The sequence below is a fragment of the Schistocerca serialis genome, chromosome 6 (assembly GCF_023864345.2).
Source record: "Schistocerca serialis cubense isolate TAMUIC-IGC-003099 chromosome 6, iqSchSeri2.2, whole genome shotgun sequence".
Lineage (NCBI taxonomy): Eukaryota > Metazoa > Arthropoda > Insecta > Orthoptera > Acrididae > Schistocerca > Schistocerca serialis.
Window position 1 is genome coordinate 219,391,911 of NC_064643.1, and position 25,364 is coordinate 219,417,274.

The following is a 25,364-nucleotide window of genomic DNA, read 5'->3' on the forward strand; positions in this document are numbered from 1 at the left end:
ACCACGTTTGTGTATAAAGGCAGCCACTGTTCACAGACCGCAAGACCGCCAGAGAAGTTACAGCAAAAATTCCCCCAAACAAATATAACACCTTTAAATAATGTTGCACTAAATACAATGATGTTACTTCCAACCACAGACAATGAAGTCAGTAAAACAATTCGAAAAATAAAAAATAAAAAGTCAGTAGGCCTAGATGAAGTACCAATGTGTGTACTGAAACAATGCATAGGGATTATACAAGGTCCCTTAATAAATATAATAAATGAATCCTTCAGATCAAGGACATTTCCCGAGTAGTTAAAACAGGCAAGGGTTGTACCTCTGCTTAAGAAAGGTAATGCAGAAGACATAGAAAATTACCAGCCCATTTACCTGCTGCCGGCGTTCTCCAAAATAATAGAAGCAATTATGAAAGACAGGTTAACGAATTACCTGAATAAATACACTTTTTTAAGTGAATCACAGTTTGGTTTCCAAAGTGGCAAAAATACAGAGTCGACCATAGTAGAATTCACAAAAGTTGTAGTTGATGCTCTTGATCAAGATGAGTGTGTCACAGGCATATTTTTGGATCTTTCTAAGGCGTTTGATACAGTCGACCACAAGATTCCATTAAATAAATTAGAAACATTGAGAATAAGACAGGTAGCTAATGACTGGTTTCGGTCATACCTAAAAAATAGGGTACAGAGAGTAGAGATAACACATACCTCAAATAAATCCAAACATTTAGTAAGACACTTATCAGAATCAAAATACATTAATATACAGGTTCTGCAAGGTAGCATATTAGGACCAATACTGTTCCTGATATACATCAATGACTTTCCCAGCAGTGTTACTCATGGTAAAAAAATTCTCTTCGCTTATGGCAGCAATATTATAGTCACTGTGAAAACAAGAGAACTCCTTGCTGAGAAAGCAAATGAAACTCTCAAGGCAGTTAATGACTGGTCAATAAGCAATAAAGTGACACTGAACATAAAGAAAACTAATGCCACGAATTTCAGTTTGAAGAGGAAAAACGACAATGTTAAATTAAATGTAGATGGCACTTCTATAGACTGTGTAACAAATACAACATTTCTAGGAATGAATATTGATTCTCAGTTGAAGTGGTTTGAAGACACAAAGGTACTTGCAAACACAATGTCATCAGCATGTTATGCCCTTAGAATCCTATCATCAGTGTGTAATATGCAGTGTCTTTTTAGTTACATATTATTCACATTTACACTCAATTCTTAACTATGGCATTTGTTTTTGGAGAACAAATGCACAAAATATGAACACAATTTTCAAACTCCAGAAAAGAGCCATAAGAATAATAACCAAAAATACTAGTCGAGCTCATTGTAAAGATCTGTTCAGAACACTGAGGATTTTAACTGTGAATACATTTACCAGTCAGTTGAACACATCAAAAATAACATTGGTAATTACTGCACAAACAGCTCTATGGATGACCATGCAACATGAGATAGACTCAACTTACATTTACCAAGCAAAAATAAACATAATACTCATAACAGCGTTTTCTACCAAGGAATAAAACTGTACAATAAATTACCAAAAGAGATTAAAGAAATTGCCAACATACACTTATTTAAAAAGGCTGCTAAAAAGTACCTCTTATGTAATACATTTTATACATTGAAGGAAGGATTACTTAGCTAAAACAGTGTAGGGGTTTGATAAAGAATGTTATAGAAATAAATAATAATAATGATGATTATAACATATCCAACATTCCACATAACATCTTCACATTGTTTTTTTTCCTTCTTTTTTTCCTTTCTAGACGTACTTACCCCCAAGCTATGCATAGGTCAATACTAACACCTCTTCCTCTTTCTGAGCTCAACATCTCACTCACTATGGAGGGACGCTGACTCAGTTTTTCAGGATAGCAAATGGGAAGCTGCACCACAGAAAATGGCCCAGAGATCACCTGTGTGTGTGTGTGTGTGTGTGTGTGTGAGTAGTGAGTGAAGTGTTACGAAGCAATGTGTGAATAGTGAGTGCAGTGACTGATAGTGAGATATGAGTGAGCAATGTGGCAATATTTAATAAGTTATTTGTAAAAAAAAAAAAGTATTGTATACCAGGAGTAAATCTAATGATCGTCTCTAGCTAGAAGTCTGTAGATATATGTATATACGAATTAGCTTATTTCAGTGATCATTTCCTTGACATTCTGTCTCTTTATTTTACTATCGAGCTTATACTGCTTATCAAACCAAACATCATCAAGTTCTACTGTGATCCACTATGTTCATTTTTCTCGTGCCTTAAAAAAATAAGAAACAAAGCTAGAATTTTCATGATTTGAAGTTGAAATTATTAAGATGTTCTTTCACTTATTTTCTCTTCGTTGTCCATTACTACTAGTTCTGGTTGCCAATACAGTTCTGTCTGAAGGGATGATGTCGCTGATTGCAAATAAAATACAGGTCAATAAATGAAATGTCACAGGACTTTTGCTTTAACTTCACATATTTTATTGGCAAAGTTTTTCGCTGATCCCATACAAATGACACGAGGTACACAATACCACACACTACATGAGGTTGCTAGATTTAATAATACAACTTTCGCCAAAATTTTACATTAAAAATATTATGATGGAAAGTTGTCTCAATATTATCAAAGTTAACATTTTAACGGGAAAGAATTTCACTTACAGCAAATGTTTCGCTTATGATTTCGAAAAGTTTCAATAATCAAGAATTCCAAATCCAATTTAACGGAGAAAACTAAGAAAAGCTATACAAAGTATTCCCAGTAATGTTGTATTAATATTGAGTGATTATAAACACTATTTATACATAGAGATGTGCAAAATTGTTTTATAAAAGTATTTAAATTTAAAATACAAATACTTGGTTAGTTTTTCTATTGGAGACATACATACAAAATGGTTTTAAATAAAATTATTTAAATACAAAATGCAAAATACTTAATTTCAAACTACCTTTATTCAAATAAACTAGCTCTAGTTAGTGATAATTTTACATGCTAAGTATTTCACTGCTTTTAAGACACCAGTAATTGTTGAAACATATCATCTTTCATGTTCCACTCATATAGCTTGATTATTATTCCACCAAACGAAAATAGTCATACAACAGAAGCAAAACTTGGTAAACAAATGTTGCCATTAACACCGTCTGCACAAGAGTCCTCAACAAACATATAATAATGTTCAACTTTTTTTTTGTCTGAATGTTGCAAGTTCTCCCATCTTGTTATTCTTGTTTAAGCTTCCGCGCTTTTGAAATAAACAGTTCTTCAACTATTCTCTGATAGTCTTCTGTACATATTTCAGCTTGAAAAAAGTGTAAGATATGGATTCTAATACGCCAAATTTGCTTTTGGTTCCTCTAATTTAGGGCTCTTCTAATTTATAGACTCTCTCGAAGCGCCTGTTAAGACTTTCTGTAATATCTTCTGTCAGCATACCCCAGTACATAGGTTTATCCATTTACAACATGCCTAGCGTTCTTTGCACTCTCATTACTTCTTGTAGAAGCCATCATAGTAGGTATTTTTGTCCCCTTTTAAAGCTCTGACGCTTTGAGCAATAGGATATGAATAGATTATATATCCATTAAGAAACTGTATTTCTATTTGTTTAAAACCTGCTAATACGAGTTGCGTTAAAGTTTTGTTTAATGTATCGTTGACTATGAGTAGACCTTGAATAGAATTGTAGCATGAATTCTGTGACCCTGACATGGGTAAGAAGGGGATTTACAGTTGATTCTAAACAGTCTCATAAGCTTTAGGACCCCTTGAACTCCAAACTGCACGATATTTTGACATGGCTGCAGCATAAACTGTTCTCTATGTATTACTCTGAGGTGTGGCCACATAAAAATATCTTGAAGCTACTAAATTCAACGTGTGTGCCCTCGCTCCCTCCTTCATTCAGGTACTTTGGCGTTATCTGATGACTCTTGTACGTTTTACATTACATAAACAATAATGGTAAATGTATTGCATGTTGTACTCAAGTGTTACTGCATTTTGTAACCATTAGGGTCATGGTCATATTCATTTGACACACCTCCTGTATCCATTGCAGAACTACTTTCGTTTAAACAAACAGCTCATTAAACATATATTTGCAGAGAAGCATTTTGCATTTTGCAGATGCAAAATATCTATATTTTAAGTATTGCAAATAAAATAGGGAATTCTTTTTGAAAAAAAGTATTTCAAATGCAAAATAAAAATAGATATTTTGAATTTTGTATTTGCATCTCAAATACTAGTATCTTACGTAATTCACTTCTCTGTTAATACATATATTTTGCATTGATCCATACGTTAACATGATGTAAACCATAAGTTAAACTACAATACAGATGTAAAAAATTTACTGTATGTGAAATTTTATTGGATCATGTCAAGTGCTAATCCAGTCTATAGAGTTTTTGTAATAAATACTGACATTTACATTACAACACGGAGTCTGAAGAATTACCTCCAAAATTGAAAAAAATGTTTTCATCTGCACAACAAAGAACTACTGTACATGTCGCCATGTACTATTTGGAAATTATCATTAACAAAACTGTTCAATTTGTTATTTATTTCGATGTCTATTATAGGCATGGCGTGGTAATTGTTCATATAAATGAATCAGCAGAAGTAATTATAAATGGTAGGTCACCATTGTGACTTAAAGGATTAATGAATAAAGTAAACATTTAACATACAGAAACAAAAAAAATTAATGACACACATCTTGATCATCAGTCTTTCAAGTGGTTGGCTGCTCCAAATCTGAATCTATTAAAAGCCAACTTCTCTGTTTCTACATAATTAGAATTTCATGCAATATGTAAAACTTGTTATGAAATTTAGATGCAATCATCCTTGGGCTATCTATCTATCCTTGTACTGTTTCTTATAGGATATTTACAGGGAACTGGCTGTGTGGTGTTGCGTGACCAATCCATTCGAGATGCACATTTTTAATCACAATAAAACATCCTGCACACTAAAACAGGAGGGAATATGAATGTTCCTTGGTCGATATTGAGCTGTCTGCTCTATATGAACTGCAGCAAATTAAATGGCAACCATTCCTTTTTCTCTCATCATGATGTAACTGTATAAAATATTATAATTAGTGAAACCAAAAAAGTGTCAAACATTTTATCAGTCTACTCTATACGTGCTCTGTGGTCGCAGAGACATTGCTGACCAATCTATTTCCTTAGTATCTTCATCAACGAAATCTTTACGCAAAATAGTAGCTCTATGAGGATGTGCACAATCGACTATGAAGAGCAACTTTGGACGACATACAACCTCAGAAAACTCGTATATGTGTGTTCCAATGTATACCTTCGGCCTTTAACATTATTCCTCTGGTAACACACAAGGATGTACAGCTTCCTAAATCCAATCATGATGTGGTGTTCCTAAGCAGGATAGCTCCAACATTAAATTATTTCCATAAGGACCATGTGGTTCCTTTTCTCACAACTTTCCTGCGCAACGAATGTATGAAGAGAATCACTCTGAAGTGTAAAATCTCATCCCAGTATTTGTTCGTGGGAGAATCTCGCTGATGTCGACACCATAACAAGTATCTGGTCAGTCGCGGACGGCATACACATTACACACAGGCAGACATCTGCCACACACGCCAACGATGGACAGATTCTTGGAAAGGCGCAACTCTTGAGGAAGCTGTAACATCTGCAGCCATTTTAGTAGTAGACATAATTCCATTTCGTCGAGCAGTTAAGGCGAGAGATCGATCCTGCTGTGAAGTGTCTATGTGGCAGACATTTAAATGCAACAGTTTTTCTTAGTCTTTATCGTGACTGTTATTGACATCGAATGATACAACAAGTTTATTGTTGCCAATCACTGCTTATTTCTGTTCTGAAATAGCATTTTGATTTTCTCTATTATACAGAGCCATAGATTCTCCGAAGGCGTAACATAGTACGCACATTCCATATTAGTCCACAAAAAACCACCTGATGATGGAGGTTTAACCTTCTAAAAGCAATGTGGAAGTAAATAAACAGTGATTGGTAATAGTAAAGTTGTTGTTTTATTCGATGAAAGACGTTTCTCGTCTTTCGGAACTGTTGATAAAATCTGGAGAGCTGCTTTGTGGCACAATAAGTGCTGCTTAGACTGAGCATGTGTTACATCTGCTGCGAAGCACTGAAGTGGGTTACAAGGCAAAAACCGGTCTGAATGCCGTTTTTATCGTTTTACGGTATAAATTCAAGAAAAAAGACTACACTCTACTCATAATATAAGGGTACAACCGATAACGATAATACGCATCTACTCTACAATTTATTATTGACTTTCAACAATGTGCCTATTGGTAGTACGGGTTACTCATTTCCTGTACAGATATCCCAAATTCGGCCTATGGTGAAATCTGCATGATAATTTATATTGACTGATTTTTTTTATCTTTCTTTTTCGTTACTTTTACGATTTTTCTTGTAGTGAAATTTATTAAGCCCACCATCTTATGTGGTGATATGTTTATTACCAAACTTAATAAAGTTAATTTACATAGATATTATAAAAATTCATCGGTGTGCTGCCTGCAGTTGTAATGAATAAAACCAAACGCACGATGTACACAAAATATATACATTTGTGAACACAGCAAAATTGATAGAAATTAATCTTTCTTTCAGATGTCTAAATTACAAAGCAAAATTTAAAAGAAAACTGTTCTATAAATCATAACCTCATCTTTCCTGACTGTTCCTGAGATGACAGTATTTTCTGTTGAAAATAGGTTTCATTGTTTAGCACGCTATTTTTGTGTCATTATCATCAGTAGCGATATTATAAAATTTGGCAAGTGTTTCTAAATGTTTTCTTGAATTATCTCACCAAAATCTTTGAAGTTGTTGATGCTTTACATTCGTTTTATGTTGGTAATAATTCTTCAAGTAAGAAATGTAGTTTTTCCTGCAGTTAGTTTTAATCTCTTTATCCAAGAGAGTGATTTATATTTCTGTAAGTTATCTATTCGATTTTCATATTGATAGAAAACTTATCATAAATCTACTGCAGTTTACTTAAAAGCATTTCTTCGATGATTTATCGATATCACTTGATATTCTTTTAACATTTCATTCCAGTTTATCTCTAATTGTTATTGCGTCGGCTGTCTTCGAAGAACGAGGCGGGACTGGTTGCCATGACATGACAGTGGCTCCCCAATTCCCTTGACATATCATTCAGTAGTTTCTTTCATTTTAATGGAAAAAACCATTTCGCAAAACTAAAATAACAGCAGCAGTTTCTTCTTAGTGTGTGTCAATTTATACGAGGTCTTCCGGGAGCAATGGTCAATATTTGGTGATATGACAGGAACAATCATTTGAAGCAAAAAATTTCATACGGACGTATGCGCTATTTCGATTGGTTTCCGAGAGGGAAACATATAACGTACATTGTCATTTATTTTCTGTGTTATTCAGTACATTGTCAGGCTGACGCATATAAAACAGTTAGTAAACATTACAATATGCCTTTTAAAAAGTACCGACTGAAAGATACGTGTTTTTAATACATTCACTTCTAACCATTATCATACACTTCACATTACAGCTGTTGTACAACAATATGTTGCTGTTCCTAAGCAGGTTATTGGACTACACGTTGAGGCTGACTGCAGTACAATTTTACTGCCGCCATCTTATATTTCGCGGAAAGACCACAAAGATAAGATAAGAGAGATTAGGGCTTATACAGAGGCATATACGCAGTCATTTTTCCCTCTGTTCTGTTTGGGAGTGGAACAGGGAAAGAAGACGCTAGTTGTGGTACGAGGTACCCTCCGCCACGGACCGTATGGTGGATTGCGGGAGTATGTATGTAGATGTAGATGTAGAAGAAAAATGAGAACTTGGAAGAATACCTGTTTCACGCAGTGTGCTGAAAACTCTACGATCAGGAATTCGGTGTGTCGGAAAGCGCAGACGGTGTCGTCCGACAGTTGCAGGAGCACTATCATCGCAGAAACCGAAGCATACACCATACAAACACATTAATCGATGCTTCTCTGTGATAAACTCTCAGTGCCTCGCAACACTTCACTCGCAGCACACCATGGACAACTGCGTGTTCAGTGGGCTGGTTTAACGGCAGGAAGACATCCTGAGCCAAGAGTCTGGAAGCAACGATGTAGACTGGGCTGGAATGAAACGTCAGAGAGGTGGAGTCGGCGAGACATATACATGCGGGTCACTGGCCCAAAAACAAATGTGCTACAGTAGTTCGGAAAGCCTTCGGAATAGCGCATAAGACGACATGAATTTTTTGCTTCAAATGAGGGTTCCTATCAAATCACTGAATATTGACCACTCCTCCTGGGACACCCTGCTAGACATTAACATTGCAACACCAGGGAAGATAGCAAACAAGGAGATCTGACTTACACGTATAAACGTTAGTAGGACGAATACGTGATTAAACTTGTAGGTGGTTCAGGGTATACGAGTTACGAAATTTAGGAAACAAGGCTGTGAACGGTGGCGTGCCAGTCTCTTCGCAACCCAGGCCATGGCAACAGTCCAGCATACGTTGCCTAGTGTCGGTCAGGGTAGCACGGGCAATCTGGGGTGTTGCATTTTTTTGTTAGAAGACAGCGTCATGGAGTCCTTGAATAAAGGGTACAGCCACCGGTTTAAACAGATCAGAAATTTAAAACCTGCTGTGATAATTGACAGCTATGTAAACTAGAGATAATATCCATATCCCATACTATGACGCAAGGTACTCGGTCCTTATGAAGTTAACGAACGCAATCCAGCAGCATTCATTCCTCTGATGGTCTCCAAGACCATCTTCAGATCAAGGTTCTGAAATATAGGTACAACATTATACGGGGTGTCCTGGGAGGAATGTCAGTATTCAGGGATATGACAGAAACCATTACTCAGAGCAAAAGAGTCCAATACACATAGGCTCTTAAATGCATATCTTAAGAGCTGTGAGCACTTTTTCATAATCGATACTGTGAAGGGAATATCTTTGCTTTCCATATTTTAGGAGGAGAAGAAATTGTCAAGGAAACATCGGATCTAAAATGAGTACCTTAAGAGATATGAGCACTTGTTCAGTAGAAGAGACGTATTCCACAGTATATAAGATGAAGACGTGCTCATAGCCCTTAAGGTATACGTTTTTGCAGCCCATATTTACCACAGTTTTTTTTCCTTCGAATAGTCGTTCCTGTCATATCTGAATAATGACCATTCCATCTGGGATACCCTGCACATATTAAGAGTCACTATTGTACGCCTGGAGCCCAAACTTAATACACACAAGGGTTACTGGGTAGGGAAAAACGAAGTGAGGGAGGGGTAAGACGTCTGTGCCACCGCTAGAAGTGGGGATGAGTAAGGATGACTGCGTCAGCTATAAATTACCGAAAACATTCCATATCTGTGGCAACAGTGTCGATGACGCTTCACCCCTAGCGGTGTGGTGAGGGTGGAGGTAGAAAAGGGATGACATAAAAATAATCGGGAACGTTGTTCATTAATATCGAATCCATTGTATTCGGGATTCCTAAGGTAGAAAGGGAAGAGACATGAAAAAATATGGAAAATACTTATATTATTGTCATACACGTTGCCTTCTGGGTCTTTGGCTGGTAGGCGACAGTGCTAATGGCATTTCACCCTTACTGGTGGGGCAAACGATGTCATTCCCTTCCCCACTTAAAATAACTTGGGTACGTAAGTAAGCAGACAACTCCGAGAAATCCGCCAATTCTTCTGCAAGAACCATTTTTTTTCTTATAGCACGTTTCACTCCTTCTCCTGAGGGGAGAAGGCGTGCTGTTTTAAGGCTTATCTCAGTGCCCTTCAACAGCCAGAGGTTTTCATCTTTATTTTATTTATTTTACATAACTTATATTTTTATATTTTTGAATACATTCTATACATAATATTGTTATTTTTTAACTTCATTAACACATAAATAAGTGATTGGTAACATTATAGATTAAAATAATTGAAATATAGATAAGAATAAATGAGTGATTTACCATTAAGTAATGGTTTACATTGTTTAGGGTGCTTATATTAGGGATTAGGGTGGTTGCGATTTTCATCATAGTTTTAGTACTATGAGAGTGGTGCGTATTTCTTTTGTTTTCCTTTTTGTTCTACTTGCTTGTACAGGAGTGTTATGTGTTGTGGTGCCGTGTTTGTTGTGGTGTTCGTACTTTTGTGTCTTTACTTACTTCTAGGTTACCAGTTCTCCTTTCCTGTTACTACAGTACTCGGAGTTGGCTACTACAATATTTTTCTTAGTCTATGATTCTATGATTGTTCTTGTTCTCTTTTGTTGTGTTTTATGTGTGTTGATGTTGTATTTTTCTGTATGATACTTGTGTGTTTTTTGTGGTGTGGAGCCGTTGTGGTGTTTGGATGTGGATTTTGGTGCGTCATACATCATGTCATGGGCTTTTACTATGGTCTTTCGTCTATGTGAGGTGGGGTTGTTTCAAGATGAGTCAGTTGTGTCATTGTTGGTGCTAGGTCGTGGAGTATCCTGGAGGTGTTTGAGCTACTGTACGCGCTGGGTATATGTATTTGAATTTTGGTCGTTGTGTCGTTGGTGGTATGTTTGTCAATATGTCTTCCATGTCTGGTCTTTTGTGGAGGATATGGGATCCATATCTTGCTCTGAGTTTGACGAGTCTTGTCTGGAGCGGTGTCATATCTGTGAATGCTCTATTTCTGTTAGCTCATGCGAATGTCATGAATTGTTAATATTATTATTATTGGCATGCACTGTTCATGTAATACACATACTGCAATGTTAACTCATTGTGGACGTCTGGTTAGATGTAAGAGGAGACCTGAAGACTCTAATCTTACCAAATGAAATAAATAAATATCACACTCCGAAATAAATAAATATCACACCCATCTATCAATACTGTGTGACAGACGCACAAACTCTGTAGGCATTTTTTAAAAATAAATTCCATTCGCTGTCGTTATCTTACAATCCACGTCTCTACACGTTGTTGTTGTTGTTGGTATTAGCCATTAGTGAGACACTGCTGGACAAATTGTTCTCCCAGCATGGTCCACTCATCTATGACCCGTAGTATAGTTGCCATGGCAGTCCTCCACCTTTGTCTTCCCCCACTACTTTGTCCTTCTTGGGAAGACGTAATTTTCTCCACCTATCATCATGTCTTCTTACGATGTTTCATCCACCGCCATTTTAGTAGTAGTTGTTCCTTATATCTTTACTTGGGACTTGTCTCTTCGTGTTACATTTATCACGCTATCTTCTAATGTCCTCTGTGTGACTGATTTTATTTTCGAATTTACGTGCGAGACACCAAGCATGAAAGCTCCTCTGCTGTTCCAGTGTTCTCACTCCGTTACATGCGGCAGTATTTCGGCCATCGTAATGAAATTACAGCGCGCAGGTGGGCTGTGGAGAGCTGAGAACCACCGGCGGCCCAGGATCTGGTCGAGTACGTGTCAGAGACAGCGGAAGTATCGATCACGACGAATTATCAGCCCTGGCGGATCGTGGGCAGCCGGACGCCAGGAATTAGCACTCGGAGCCTAATTCACGGAATGATGACTAATGATGGGTTCCGAGTGACGTGCGCCGCAGGACTGGACAGACGCCGGTGTTTCATTTGTCAGGAGTGGAGGACGTGACGCGTCTGCAGGACGCAGAGCGAGGAATGAGAGTGGCAAGCGGCCTCAGGCGGGCTCGGCCTGCGCACTTGTCGCTCGGGTACTGCGCGGGATCCGTGGGCCACTGTACGTGTGGAACAAGTCAGAGTGTGTATCGATATCCGACGTTGTTGTCTCATACACCTGCCGAGATACGAATTGAGAGTGTTGCGTCAAAAATTGTTTGCACATGCCGAATCATCACGTCGATGGGTATTCCACCGCTGAAGAATCCAAAGAAAACTTCAGTTCCCAATCGTATAGTAGCGAGCAAATTACTATTTTCTAAGAGACAGTGAAAACCCTGATTTATGGGGACGCATTCTAAAAATATCCTTGTAAAACTGACTATGAGAGTTGCTGTATTAACCTAAATTAGTTATTCTGTCGGTACCGAACAGCTGACGCTATTTGACGACATTTACGGTTTTAAAGCAATGGAAACAATGGAGGCAAGTACTTGTTACTAACTGAAACACGTTGATTGATTGTCGCAGGGAAAATCCGCTGAGTCCTCAGTGAGTATGACAGCTAACCTACAGTCTGAGCAATGTAACAAAGAACTACGCTGATTTTCTAAGTCTATCAGAGCTACCATATTTAGTATTCACATAGTTGGTAAAGGTATAAAAAACTTAAGTCAAAGACAGTACGTCAAAACGTTAGAGTAAATTTTGTTCTCAAATGTTCTTTCATGTGGAGAGATTGCTAAAATGTGTTGCAGCTTACAGAAAATATCATTACGAGCACGAGTGATGCCAACATCGATACTAGCGACATTGAGAAAGAAATAAAGTCGGCAAAAAATCAAAACCCAGAGAAATTTTTTTAATGACAACATTATTCCACTAACATTATTCAGTTAGTGGAATTTATGTCACAGCAATGTTCAATTTCTGGTAGAGATAAATCTTCATTAGGTAAACAGGAGCACAGCCACAGATGTATGTCATACGGCAAACAATAATGTTTTGATCTGGAGGTTAGCGGACCTTGTTTCACCATGCTGCATGCAGAGAGATTTAGTGAATCGCCATCCGCATGTGTTCACCGTAAAGCTGTCTATGAAGGTTGTTACTCCTAGGCACTAACAGCTACTGGAATTGAATGTCTGCATTGCACACTGAGCTACACCTTGATTGACTCCCTTAATATTCACTAATATGGAATTAATTGTGAGACCTTAACTGTTCCCGGCGAGTTGAATGTTCAAATAATCTACGGGTTTGCTGCCGGGTGACGTCGTCGACCACCGCCGATATTTCGGCAGGAGCACACCCTGCCATTCTCAAGGCACAACTGCAAGTAGGAAGCAATGTGCAAGGGAATTTAATACCTCGGTTCACAGAGGAGAAACAAGGAAGATACCACACACAGAACAAGTAACCGCAAAGTCAAGACACAACCAAAGATAACCAACATCAGAAATATCGGTAGTGACTATTAATCAAAAGATGAGGTAGCCCTAATTCTGTCTCTGTTTTTTGATGAGAGACAGAGCCGGATTCCAAGCAGCATTTAGATAAAATCCACCATCTCTGTTCATAAGGTTGCTTGATAGTTTGATTTCAACAGCTTCCACACTTCCCAAATAACACTATCCCAATAGCTGGACGTGCAAGCGAGAATGTACGTGTTGTTGTATTCCATAGGATGACCGGTGTCAAGGCAATGTTCTGCAATAGCGGATTTCCTCGGCTGTTGTAAGCGTGTGTCACGCTCATGTTCAATACACCGATCTTACACAGTTCTGATTGTCTGACCGATATATGACATGCCGCAACTGCAAACAATACCATAAGCACCAGCCTTACGCAAACCAGGATCATCTTTCACGGACGCCAACAGGGCCTTAATCTTAGAAGGTGGTCGAAAAACACATTTCACATCATATTTCCGCAAAATACGGCCAATCCTGTTGGAAATGCTTCCAGCGTAAGGCAAAAAGGCCGTAGACTTAGGTGCCACTTCGTTGCTATCGTCACTCACCCGTTGCACAGAAGGCTGATAGCGCAACGCACGTTTGATCTGCCTCTCACTATAACCATTCTGACGAAAGGTGACTTCGAGATGTGATAGCTCAGCTGCCAAACTTTCAGTGTCTGAGATAACGTGGGCCCTGTGAACCAAGGAACGAAGTACTCCTTCACGCTGAGCTGGATGGTGACAACTATCAGCTCACAGATACGAGTCAGTGTGAGTAGGGTTCCTATAAACAGAATGTCCCAACGTACCATCAGTCTTCCTTCTGACCAACACATCCTTGTTTCTCCTGAGTGAACTGAGGTATTAAATTCCCTTGCACATTGCTTTGTCCTTGTAGTTGTGCCTTGACAATGGCAGGGTGTGCTACTGCAGAAATATCGGCGGTGGTCGACGACGTCACCCGGCAGCAAACCTGTACATTATTTGAACTTGGAATTAATTGCTCTCCCGTTCTCAGTTGTTATTGGTATTTCTTTTTACAACCCAGTCGCTATGTAGGTGTTTAGTAAAATTATTAGTATAGTACAAAATTTGTTCGCTCTCCATACACTGCTGCAATCTTTACTTACTTCGATAGAGGACAACAATCAAGTTATGTGTCCACCGATTTAACCTCGCCACACCTGCCACGCAAGAAATGTATTCGCAACTGCGACTATGATCGGACCCGAGCAGCGCAATGTATTAGTGACAATCAAAATTTATGGCGGACGAGGGCTCGAACCCCGATTTCCCGCTTTACGCAAGCGATCCCAGTAACAGCCACCCCTATCTGAACATGCCTCCAGGACCAACCCAGACTTCCATATGTAACCGCGTGTCTACGTCCTGCACTGGCACTACCTCTGTGATTCCCTCACGGGGAGAGACTTATCATCTTTGTCGTGGTTTCGTCTTGGCTTGACGTAGTATATTGTAATGCCTGTGATTTTGCGATGTACTTTCAACGTCCTTCAGACAAGCATGCATAAAGGACACTGCAGACTATATCGTAAAAATATAAAGGCATTGCAATACAGTAAAACTGCCATGTTCGTAGAAACAGTTCAAAGGTATTTTACTCTGAGAAGTATTGACACATTACTAATACTACTAGAGATATGACCACTGAATGCTCTAATTTCACAATAGCCTGCGACACAATAGAGGTATGGGAATTCGGCACAGTTCTTCTGAAGTAACGTACGTTTACATACCATTTGTTGGACTACAGTGGGTGGTCAGATACAGTGTGGAAAAAACTTGTAAGGGGGCTACAGGGGAGGTTGTGCTGTGAAATACTTGTTAAGAAAAAAATTCGATACTTTGAGCCTTTTCGGAGTAATTTACATGTACATCTACATGTACATGGATACTCTGCAAATCACATTCAAGTGCCCGGCAGAGGGTTCATCGAACCACCTTCACAATTCTCTATTATTCCAATCTCGTATAACGCTCGGAAAGAATGAACATCTACATCTTTCAGTACGAGCTCTGATTTCCCTTATTTTATCGTGGTGATCGTTCCTCCCTATGTAGCTCGGTGTCAACAAAATATTTTCACATTCGGAGGAGAAAGTTGGTGATTGGAATTTCATGAGAAGATTCCGTCGCAACGAAAAACGTCTTTCTTTTAATGATTTCCAACCCAAATCTTGTATCATTTCTGTGACACTCTCCCCCATATTTCGCGATAATACAAAACGTGCTGCCTTTCTTTGAACTTTTTCGATGCACTCCGTCAGTCCTATCTGGTAAGGATCCCACACCGCGCAGCAGTATTCTAATTTAATGTTGGATTTAGCGAACCAGGTCGTTGTGCGCGCAAAATCGAGGCACTTGCACGAACTAAAATGCGACAATGCACAGACATCTGTAGGTCCGCCAGTTACCACTTCTGCAAATCCTCAATAACAGTCAAATGTGCCGTTTTCGCAAGAGACAGATCTAAGCTAGGTGAGCAAAACCTACGTTTTTTCGGTTTGAGGAAACCAAACGAAGTACACATTTGGTGCCGCCACCACTGGCAGGTAGCTTGAACTTTCGCGCGACGTGATTCTGTAACCATCAACGCCAAATAACTTTGAAACTACGCACTTTATCGAATTTTTTTCTTAACAGCCATTTCGCGGCACAGCCTCTTCTGCAACACCCTTACATGCTTTTCAGAGTGTTTATGAGCACCCTGTACACTGAAGTGACAAAACTCATGGGACACCTCCTAATATACACTGACAAGCCAGAACATTATGACCACTGCCCATAGCAAGGTTGGATGCCTTACGGTGGCGTTGCGAGCACGTGACGAAATAAGGAAAGTACCGTATGTAAGCCGAGCAGAGACAGATGGGGGACTACCCCATCGAAGATATGTACTGCAAATAGAGAAATCCGCTGAGATAAGCGACGTTGCCATAGGGGAGGTTATTATTACGCAGAGCCTGTGAACGAGTATCTCGAAAACGGCGAAGCTAATCGAATGTTCACGTGCTACTGTCGTGTGGATCTACGGAAAGTGGTAGAAGGGCGGTGAAACTACCACTAGGCGCTAAGTGGTTGGACGTTCACGACTCATCATAGAACGTGAGCTTGTTTGCTCTATAAAGTGGGATAGAAGGTGATCTGTGAAATCTATGGCGAAAGAGCACTATGCCGGTGGACGCACATGTGTTTCGGAGCACACCATTCAGCGCACATTGTTGAACATGGGGCTCCACAGCAGGTGACCCCCACGTGTTTGCATCCTGGCCGAATGGCATCGTCAACTACGATTGTAGTGGTCTCGGGATTATCGAGATTGGACCGTGCGTCACTGGAAACGTGCGGGCTCTTTGTATGAATCACGTTTCTGCTTCATCATGTCGATGATCGTTTGCACAATCGCCGTCATACAGTCGAACGAGTGCTCGAAACTTGCACCGCGCCACGGACATAGACTCGTGGAAGCAGTGAAAAATGAAATGATCGGATGGTATTGTAGGCCGGCATGTCCCAGTCGGGTTCGGCCGCCAAGTGCAAGTCTTATTTCATTCGGCGCCACATTGGGCGACTTGCGGCCGGTAATAAGGATGAAAGGATGATGAGGACACAACACCCAGTCCCCGAGCGGAGAAAATCTCCAATGCGGCCGAGAATCGAACCCGGGACCAGTGCATGGGAGGCAAGCATTTTACACCCAGCTAAGCCGTCGGACCGTGGGAGCAGTATTACCCCATGACAGACATTCTCCTGCGCTTGCAAGGGACCTATGGCAGTAATCGAAGACACTAGGTCAGCTGCGGACCACCTGCATCCCTTCACGATGTGTTCCCTGACGACGACGTCATGTTTCAGCAGTATGATTGTCCATTTCTCGAAACCAGAACTGTGCTACAGTGGTGCGAGGAGCATGATAGTGAAATAACGTTAATGTCTTGGCCACCAAATTCGCTTGATGTGAATCCAACAGTTCCCATTTGGGTTGCTATCGAGCGCCATCGCCGCGTTCACAAACCAGCAACCAATTATTTGCGGAAAGTAAACGACTTGCTCATAGGCACCTGGTGCCACATAGCACCACGAATTTACTAACGAACTGTAGAATCGATAATAGGCGGAATCGACAATATATTGTGTTATAAAGATGGCCCAACAAGGTATTAAGCAGGTGTTAATAATGTTCAGGGTCGTCAGTGTAGCGTCGGACCTCCTTTCGCCCGGCGTAGTGCAGTAACCCGACGTGGGATGCACTCAACAAGTCTTCGAAAGTCCCCTTCAGAAATATTGAGCCATGCTGCCTCTATAGCTGACCATAACTAATTAAGTGGGGTGGTACTTAGCTATGTTTCATGCAAATCTGTTCAGACGTTTAAATTTAATCAGCTAAATTATGTAAAAATGTTTTCCGCCAACGCGCTCTCTTGATATTTGCTAAGTAATACGTAAGAGGTACATGAAGTTAGAGTAGTACCAGATGTAGAGCTCAGTAAGATGTAAATAAAAGTCCCCGAGAACGCACGTTTATCTTTTACGGTTAACCAGCAAGGATCATTTTTGGCTTTAGGTGTCGCTCGTTTCAGCACCTACAAAGCAGAAAAAAAGAAGACTGTGATTCAACTGTAAAAGATAAACATATGGTGTGGCAGGCATTTTTGTAGTTCTTTCTGAGGTCTACAATTCAGTTCTAAATCAAAACGATTTTTTGTCCAAATAGATCGGGCAGCCTACTGGAAGAGAGCGCAATGGCAGTCCACTTTCTTCCGACTTCATATGGAATTATCGCCACTACTTACTCGTATTGCTTATGTTACCTAAATACATACTGAAAACGTAGTCAATGTATATAGAAACAGAAACATATAAATCGCAGAAGTGAAAAAAAAAGCTCACGTCACAATTTCATATTTCGTCCCGGAAAGAGATTCTGTGAATGTGGGCATAGAGTGTCGATCGTACCGTCTGCTAGTAAAATATGAAGCTCTCTTTAAGTTTCATATAAGTAGCAATGTATATTGAACCAAGCGTCGTCACGTCGTGGATAGAGGGGGGGGGGGGGGGGGGAGGACTGAGAGAAACATGTAAAAATTATGTGTGAAATTTAAATATAAGTAAGCGGCAGAGGGCAACGTACGTAAACGTAAAAAAAAAAAAAAAAAAACATCAAATCGTTGAGTCTGAGTGATAATTAACTTAGTCCGAAATATTCGCAAAACTGACACAACCGTCAACGACGCCTGCCCACATCTCACGCTCCGAGCGCCGCATACCGCGCACCACATACCGCGATCCGCGCGACTCCAGGTTTAATGAACCGTGGATTGGCACGGTATCATCAAACCTTCCAAGACATAGGCCTCATCAGACAGATGAATGCATTTAACTATGTTCGTACTGTAAGTGGGCTGCTTCTGTGTTGGCAGCACTGTGTAGCTCTTTGCACTGGATCTGTGACTGCACTTTGTAAGAGACTTTGTGGCTGGCCGGACTCGTTGAAAGTTAATCGCCAGTTGTGTCGGGCAGCTATGCCTATGAGTAGTTAGTGGCTTTAGTAGTTAGAATCTTTTGTTTAGCTGGCACGATTGACGCTCGCTGTACTGCAGTAGTTCGCGTAATGAAGATTTTTGTGAGGTAAGTGCTTAATGAAATGTATAGGTTATTGTTAAGATTTCTTTTAAGTCAGGGCCATCCTTTTGAATTAATTGTTTGAAGTCAGGTTATCCTTTTTTTTTTTGAGAAGTCAGACTGCGTTGCGCTAGAATATTGTGGGTCAGTGTTGACATGATAAGAATAAGTAAAGAGAAAGTAGGTTCATTTGCATTCAATTTCACTCAGCAATATAAGTAAAAATTTTAATAAAGAAGTTTCAGTACGTAATTATGTAAAAATATGTTATAAAATCAATAATGTTCGGCTAATTAAAGCCGGATTGTGTATCATGTTTTATATAATAAGTAGTCATTTCACAGGAAAAGTCTGGTGTGAGGCGGAGTTCCCCGAAATGAGCAAGAAGACCACTTGAAGGAGAGAACCCTCGCACTACACCGGTAGTTATGTAAGTGTTTTACTCTTTTTCACTTTGAGGGTATATCTGGTAATCAGTTTTACACTGCCGGAAAGAAAAATTAGTACACACTTTTAGAGGTTTCCAATTGACTGAAGATTTATTCCTGCAACAGTGCACGTGAAGTAGATGAAATGATTACATTTGCGGATCAATAGAACAAACAGTTCTAGGGTACCAGGTATCGACCTATGGTGAAACAATCACATTAGTACGTTGTGTAGCCTCCGCAGCCGGTAACGCAGCCGCTCACTCTGGCATCCAGTCGATCGTACAGATGGCGAGTACTGTCCTGGGATACGTTATGCCATGCCTGCTCGATCTCTTCATGTAGTTCTGAAAGAGTTATTGGTTGACGAGTCACTTGTTGTCCCATTACATCACAACACGTGCTCGATTGGACACAAGTCCGGAGTTCTTGCTGACCAGGGAAGTTGCCGCACTTCCTGCACAGCTCGCTGTGTTTCACGGGCAGTAACTGAGTGGTTGCCGGCATGGTAGCTCAGCGTGTTCAGTCAGAGGGCCGCGTGCTCTCTGAAATAAAAAAAACTGAGTCAAAAGAATCAACGATCAACTTGAACGGATGTCTTGTGACGTCCGCCCAGACGAAACGCAACGAACTATATTGAAAAAAAAAAAAAAAAAGTGGTCAGCGCGACAGAATGTCAATCCTAAGGGCCCGGGTTCGATTCCCGGCTGGATCGGAGATTTTCTCTGCTCATGGACTGGGTGTTGTGTTATCCTAATCATCATCATTTCATCCCCATCGACGCGCAAGTCGCCGAAGTGGCATCAAATCGAAAGACTTGCACCCGGCGAACGGTCTACCCGACGGGAGGCTCTGGTCACACGACATTTACATTTATCCTGTTGGAACAACACATCAAGAACGGCAAAAAACGGGTGTAACAACATTCGGCAACTACCGAGCGCTGGTTAGCGTTCCTTCCAGGCACACCAGAGCTGAACGAGAGTTGTAACTTATACTATCCCAAACCGTAACCCCTGGGATGGGGCCACTGTGTCTTGGACTAATGCATTGTATAAGACAGCGCTCATCAGGTCTACGTCGTAAGCCCAAACGACCATCATATGCGTGCAAGCAGAATCTGCTTTAATCGCTGAAGACCACGGCGCGCCATTCCATCTTCCAAGGGATCCTCTGACGGCACCAGTCGAGACGTGCAAGTCGATGCTGTGGTCTGAATGCCAGACAGACTAGAGATGTGCGTGCCTGTAGCTCTAGTGCTAATAACCGGTTCGCAACAGTTCGTGTTGACACGTCTAGGCTCACAAACCCCCCTGTCTATGCTGTGGTAGCTGTACGATCTGCCACTGCTGCCGTTACAACACGGCGACCTGACGGGCGGCTGTGCTACGTGGACGTCCAGAACCTAATCTTGTCTACGAGTGTGAGAATGTTTACGTGACCACTGGCACCAGCATCGTTGCACAACTGACGCAGGACGTCCATCTTGTATCGCGTTCTCCGAAAGGACTATTTCGTCACCTGGAAGGCCACAATTTGACCCGTTTCAAACTCGCTCAGTTGCCTGTAGGATTTAAGAGTGCGTTTCCGACGCATGGCTGCCCGCTTCCTTCGCACGTTTGCATCACACTAAGACTTCTAACTGTGAGCATTCCCTGTTAAAGGGTAGACGCAGATGGCGCTCTGACAGCTATGCCACTACTCTATGTGCTGGCGGACGACGTTGAAACCATTATGACTGCATCTAGTGCCGTCATTCGATCAATACCAAGTGTACTAATTTTTTCCGGCAATATATATTGTGAATTATTAAACCTTATACTTGCGAACCTCCCCTTGCCGTTGGTGGGGAGGCTTGCGTGCCTCAGCGACACAGATAGCCCTACCGTAGGTGCAACCACAACGGACGGGTATCTGTTGAGAGGCCAGACAAACTTGTGGTTCCTGAAGAGGGGCAGCAGCCTTTTCAGTAGTTGCAAGGGCAACAGTCTGGATGATTGACTGATCTGGCCTTGTAACAATAACCAAAACGGCCTTGCTGTGCAGGTACTGCGAACGGCTGAAAGCAAGGGGAAACTACGGCCGTCATTTTTCCCGAGGGCATGCAGCTTTACTGTATGATTAAATGATGATGGCGTCCTCTTGGGTAAAATATTCCGGAGGTAAAATAGTCCCCCATTCGGATTTCCGGGCGGGGACTACTCAAGAGGATGCCGTTATCAGGAGAAAGGAAACTGGCGTTCTACGGATCGGAGCGTGGAATGTCAGATCACTTAATCGGGCAGGTAGGTTAGAAAATTTAAAAAGGGAAATGGATAGGTTAAAGTTAGATATAGTGGGAATTAGTGAAGTTCGGTGGCAGGAGGAACAAGACTTCTGGTCGGGTGACTACAGGGTTATAAACACAAAATCAAATAGCGGTAATGCAGGAGTAGGTTTAATAATGAATAGGAAAATAGGAATGCGGGTAAGCTACTGCAAACAGCATAGTGAACGCATAATTGTGGCCAAGATAGATACGAAGCCCACACCTACTACAGTAGTACAAGTTTATATGCCAACTAGCTCTGCAGATGACGAAGAAATTGAAGAAATGTATGATGAAATAAAAGAAATTATTCAGATAGTGAAGGGTGACGAAAATTTAATAGTCATGGGTGACTGGAATTCGGTAGTAGGAAAAGGGAGAGAAGGAAACGTAGTAGGTGAATATGGATTGGGACTAAGAAATGAAAGAGGAAGCCGCCTGGTAGAATTTTGCACAGAGCACAACATAATCATAACTAACACTTGGTTTAAGAATCATGAAAGAAGGCTGTATACATGGAAGAACCCAGGAGATACTAAAAGGTATCAGATAGATTATATAATGGTAAGACAGAGGTTTAGGAACCAGGTTTTAAATTTTAAGACATTTCCAGGGGCAGATGTGGACTCTGACCACAATCTATTTGTTATGACCTGTAGATTAAAACTGAAGAAACTGCAAAAAGGTGGGAATTTAAGGAGATGGGACCTGGATAAACTGAAAGAACCAGAGGTTGTAGAGAGTTTCAGGGAGAGCATAAGGGAACAATTGACAGGAATGGGGGAAAGAAATACAGTAGAAGACGAATGGATAGCTTTGAGGGATGAAGTAGTGAAGGCAGCAGAGGACTTAGTAGGTAAAAAGACGAGGGCTAGTAGAAATCCTTGGGTAACAGAAGAAATATTGAATTTAATTGATGAAAGGAGAAAATATAAAAATGCAATAAATGAAGCAGGCAAAAAGGAATACAAACGTCTCAAAAATGAGATCGACAGGAATTGCAAAATGGCTAAGCAGGGATGGCTAGAGGACAAATGTAAGGATGTAGAGGCTTATCTCACTAGGGGTAATATAGATACTGCCTACAGGAAAATTAAAAGAGACCTTTGGAGATAAGAGAACCACTTGTATGAACATCAAGAGCTCAGATGGAAACCCAGTTCTAAGCAAAGAAGGGGAAGCAGAAAGGTGGAAGGAGTATATAGAGGGTCTATACAACGGCGATGTACTTGAAGACAATATTATGGAAATGGAAGAGGATGTAGATGAAAATGAAATGGGAGATACGATACTGCGTGAAGAGTTTGACAAAGCACTGAACGACCTGAGTCGGAACAAGGCCCCCGGAGTACACAACATTCCATTGGAACTACTGACGGCCAGTCCTCACAAAACTCTACCTTCTGGTGAGCAAGATGTATGAAACAGGCGAATTACCCTCAGACTTCAAGAAGAATATAATAATTCCAATCCCAAAGAAAGCAGGTGTTGACAGACGTGAAAATTACAGAACAATGAGTTTAATAAGGCACAGCTACAAAATGCTCAGACGTATTCTTTACAGACGAATGGAAAAACTGGTAGAAGCCGACCTCGGGGAAGATCAATTTGGATTCCGTAGAAATACTGGAACACGTGAGGCAATACTGACCTTACGACTTATCTTAGAAGAAAGATTAAGGAAAGACAAACCTACGTTTCTAGCATTTGTAGACTTAGAGAAAGCTTTTGACAATGTTGACTGGAATACTCTCTTTCAAACTCTAAAGGTGGCAGGGGTAAAATACTGGGAGCGAAAGGCTATTTACAGTTTGTACAGAAAGCAGATGGCAGTTATAAGAGTCGAGGGACATGAAAGGGAAGCAGTTGTTGGGAAGGAAGTAAGACAGGGTTGTAGCCTCTCCCCGATGTTATTCAATCTGTATACTGAGCAAGCAGTAAAGGAAACAAAAGAAAAATTCGGAGTAGGTATTAAAATCCATGGAGAAGAAATAAAAACTTTGAGGTTCGCCGATGACATCGTAATTCTGTCAGAGACAGCAAAGGACTTGGAAGAGCAGTTGAATGGAATGGATAGCGTCTTGAAAGGAGGATATGAGATGAACATCAACAAAAGCAAAACGAGGATAATGGAATGTAGTCGAATTAAGTCGGGTGATGCTGAGGGAATTAGATTAGGAAATGAAACACTTAAAGTAGTAAAGGAGTTTTGGTATTTGGGGAGCAAAATAACTGATGATGGTCGAAGTAGAGAGGATATAAAATGTGGACTGGCAATGGCAAGGAAAGCGTTTCTGAAGAAGAGAAATTTGTTAATATCGAGTATAGATTTAAGTGTGAGGAAGTCATTTCTGAAAGTATTTGTATGGAGTGTAACCATGTATGGAAGTGAAACATGAACGATAAATAGTTTGGACAAGAAGAGAATAGAAGCTTTCGAAATGTGGGGCTACAGAAGAATGCTGAAGATTGTATGGGTAGATCACATAACTAATGAGGAAGTATTGAATAGGATTGGGGAGAAGAGAAGTTTGTGGCACAGCTTGACCAGAAGAAGGAATCGGTTGGTATGACATGTTCTGAGGCATCAAGGGATCACCAATTTAGTATTGGAGGGCAGCGTGGAGGGTAAAATCGTAGAGGGAGACCAAGAGATGAATACAGTAAGCAGATTCAGAAGGATGTAGGTTGCAGTAGGTACTGGGAGATGAAGACGCTTGCACAGGATAGAGTAGCATGGTGAGCTGCATCAAGCCAGTCTCAGGACTGAAGACCACAACAACAACAACATATTTGCGAATGGTTCAAATGGCTCTGAGCACTATGGGACTCAACTGCTGAGGTCATTAGTCCCCTAGAACTTAGAACTAGTTAAACCTAACTAACCTAAGGACATCACAAACATCCATGCCCGAGGCAGGATTCGAACCTGCGACCGTAGCGGTCTTGCGGTTTCAGACTGCAGCGCCTTTAACCGCACGGCCACTTCGGCCGGCATATTTGCGAATTGAAAGTCATGAACTTTGTACTCGTACTATTACGTACTTAACTGCAGCATTCGGTTCCAACAATGCGTACGCACGCATGTTTACATTGTTAGTGCTCTTCTGCAATGTTCAGTTGAACTTTGGCGAGTTATTACGTAATGTAATCAAGCAAATACCGTGTCTTGATTCCTAAAATTGATGATGGTGTCAGCCCTTCTCTATATATTCACCATTCAATGCAACAATTTTTTCCATCACTGGAAGACTTAACGGAGACCTTGGTTGCAGCGGTCTGCATTTTTGGTTGTTCAGGAAACGTTCCAGCTCTAAAAACCACGTGTCGTTATTCTGCAAATCCTGCAGAACAATCCATCGGCTACCACGTCAGGAGAACGTTTTGTAGGGGCAGGGACAATTTGATAGCCCAAAGAATCAGCATGTATGACTGTGTCATGCGCTGAATCAACTGGGGCATTGTCGCGAAGCAGCGATTCGTCTAGAGAGCATCCTGGAAGACTTTGACAATGTGCCCCTTCCAAGCATAATCTGTTAGTACACCATGGTAGTAAAAAAATAGAAGAAAGAAAAAAAAAACACTCAGCATCATATTGCCTGACGACGGTTTGATCGTCACCTTTTTGGTGATTGTGAATCACATCTTTCCAATTCTTGCTTTACGATTGCGTTAATATCTTCCGTTTTGGTTCATGTTATTGTATTCATTATTCTATTTCTCATTTTACTTGTATTTGTTTTTTACTTGTAATCTCTTCTTTCGTTTAAATCTTCATCTGCGTTATTTTGTCCATAGGGCAATAAAAATTTATGTTTTAAAAGTTTGTATGAC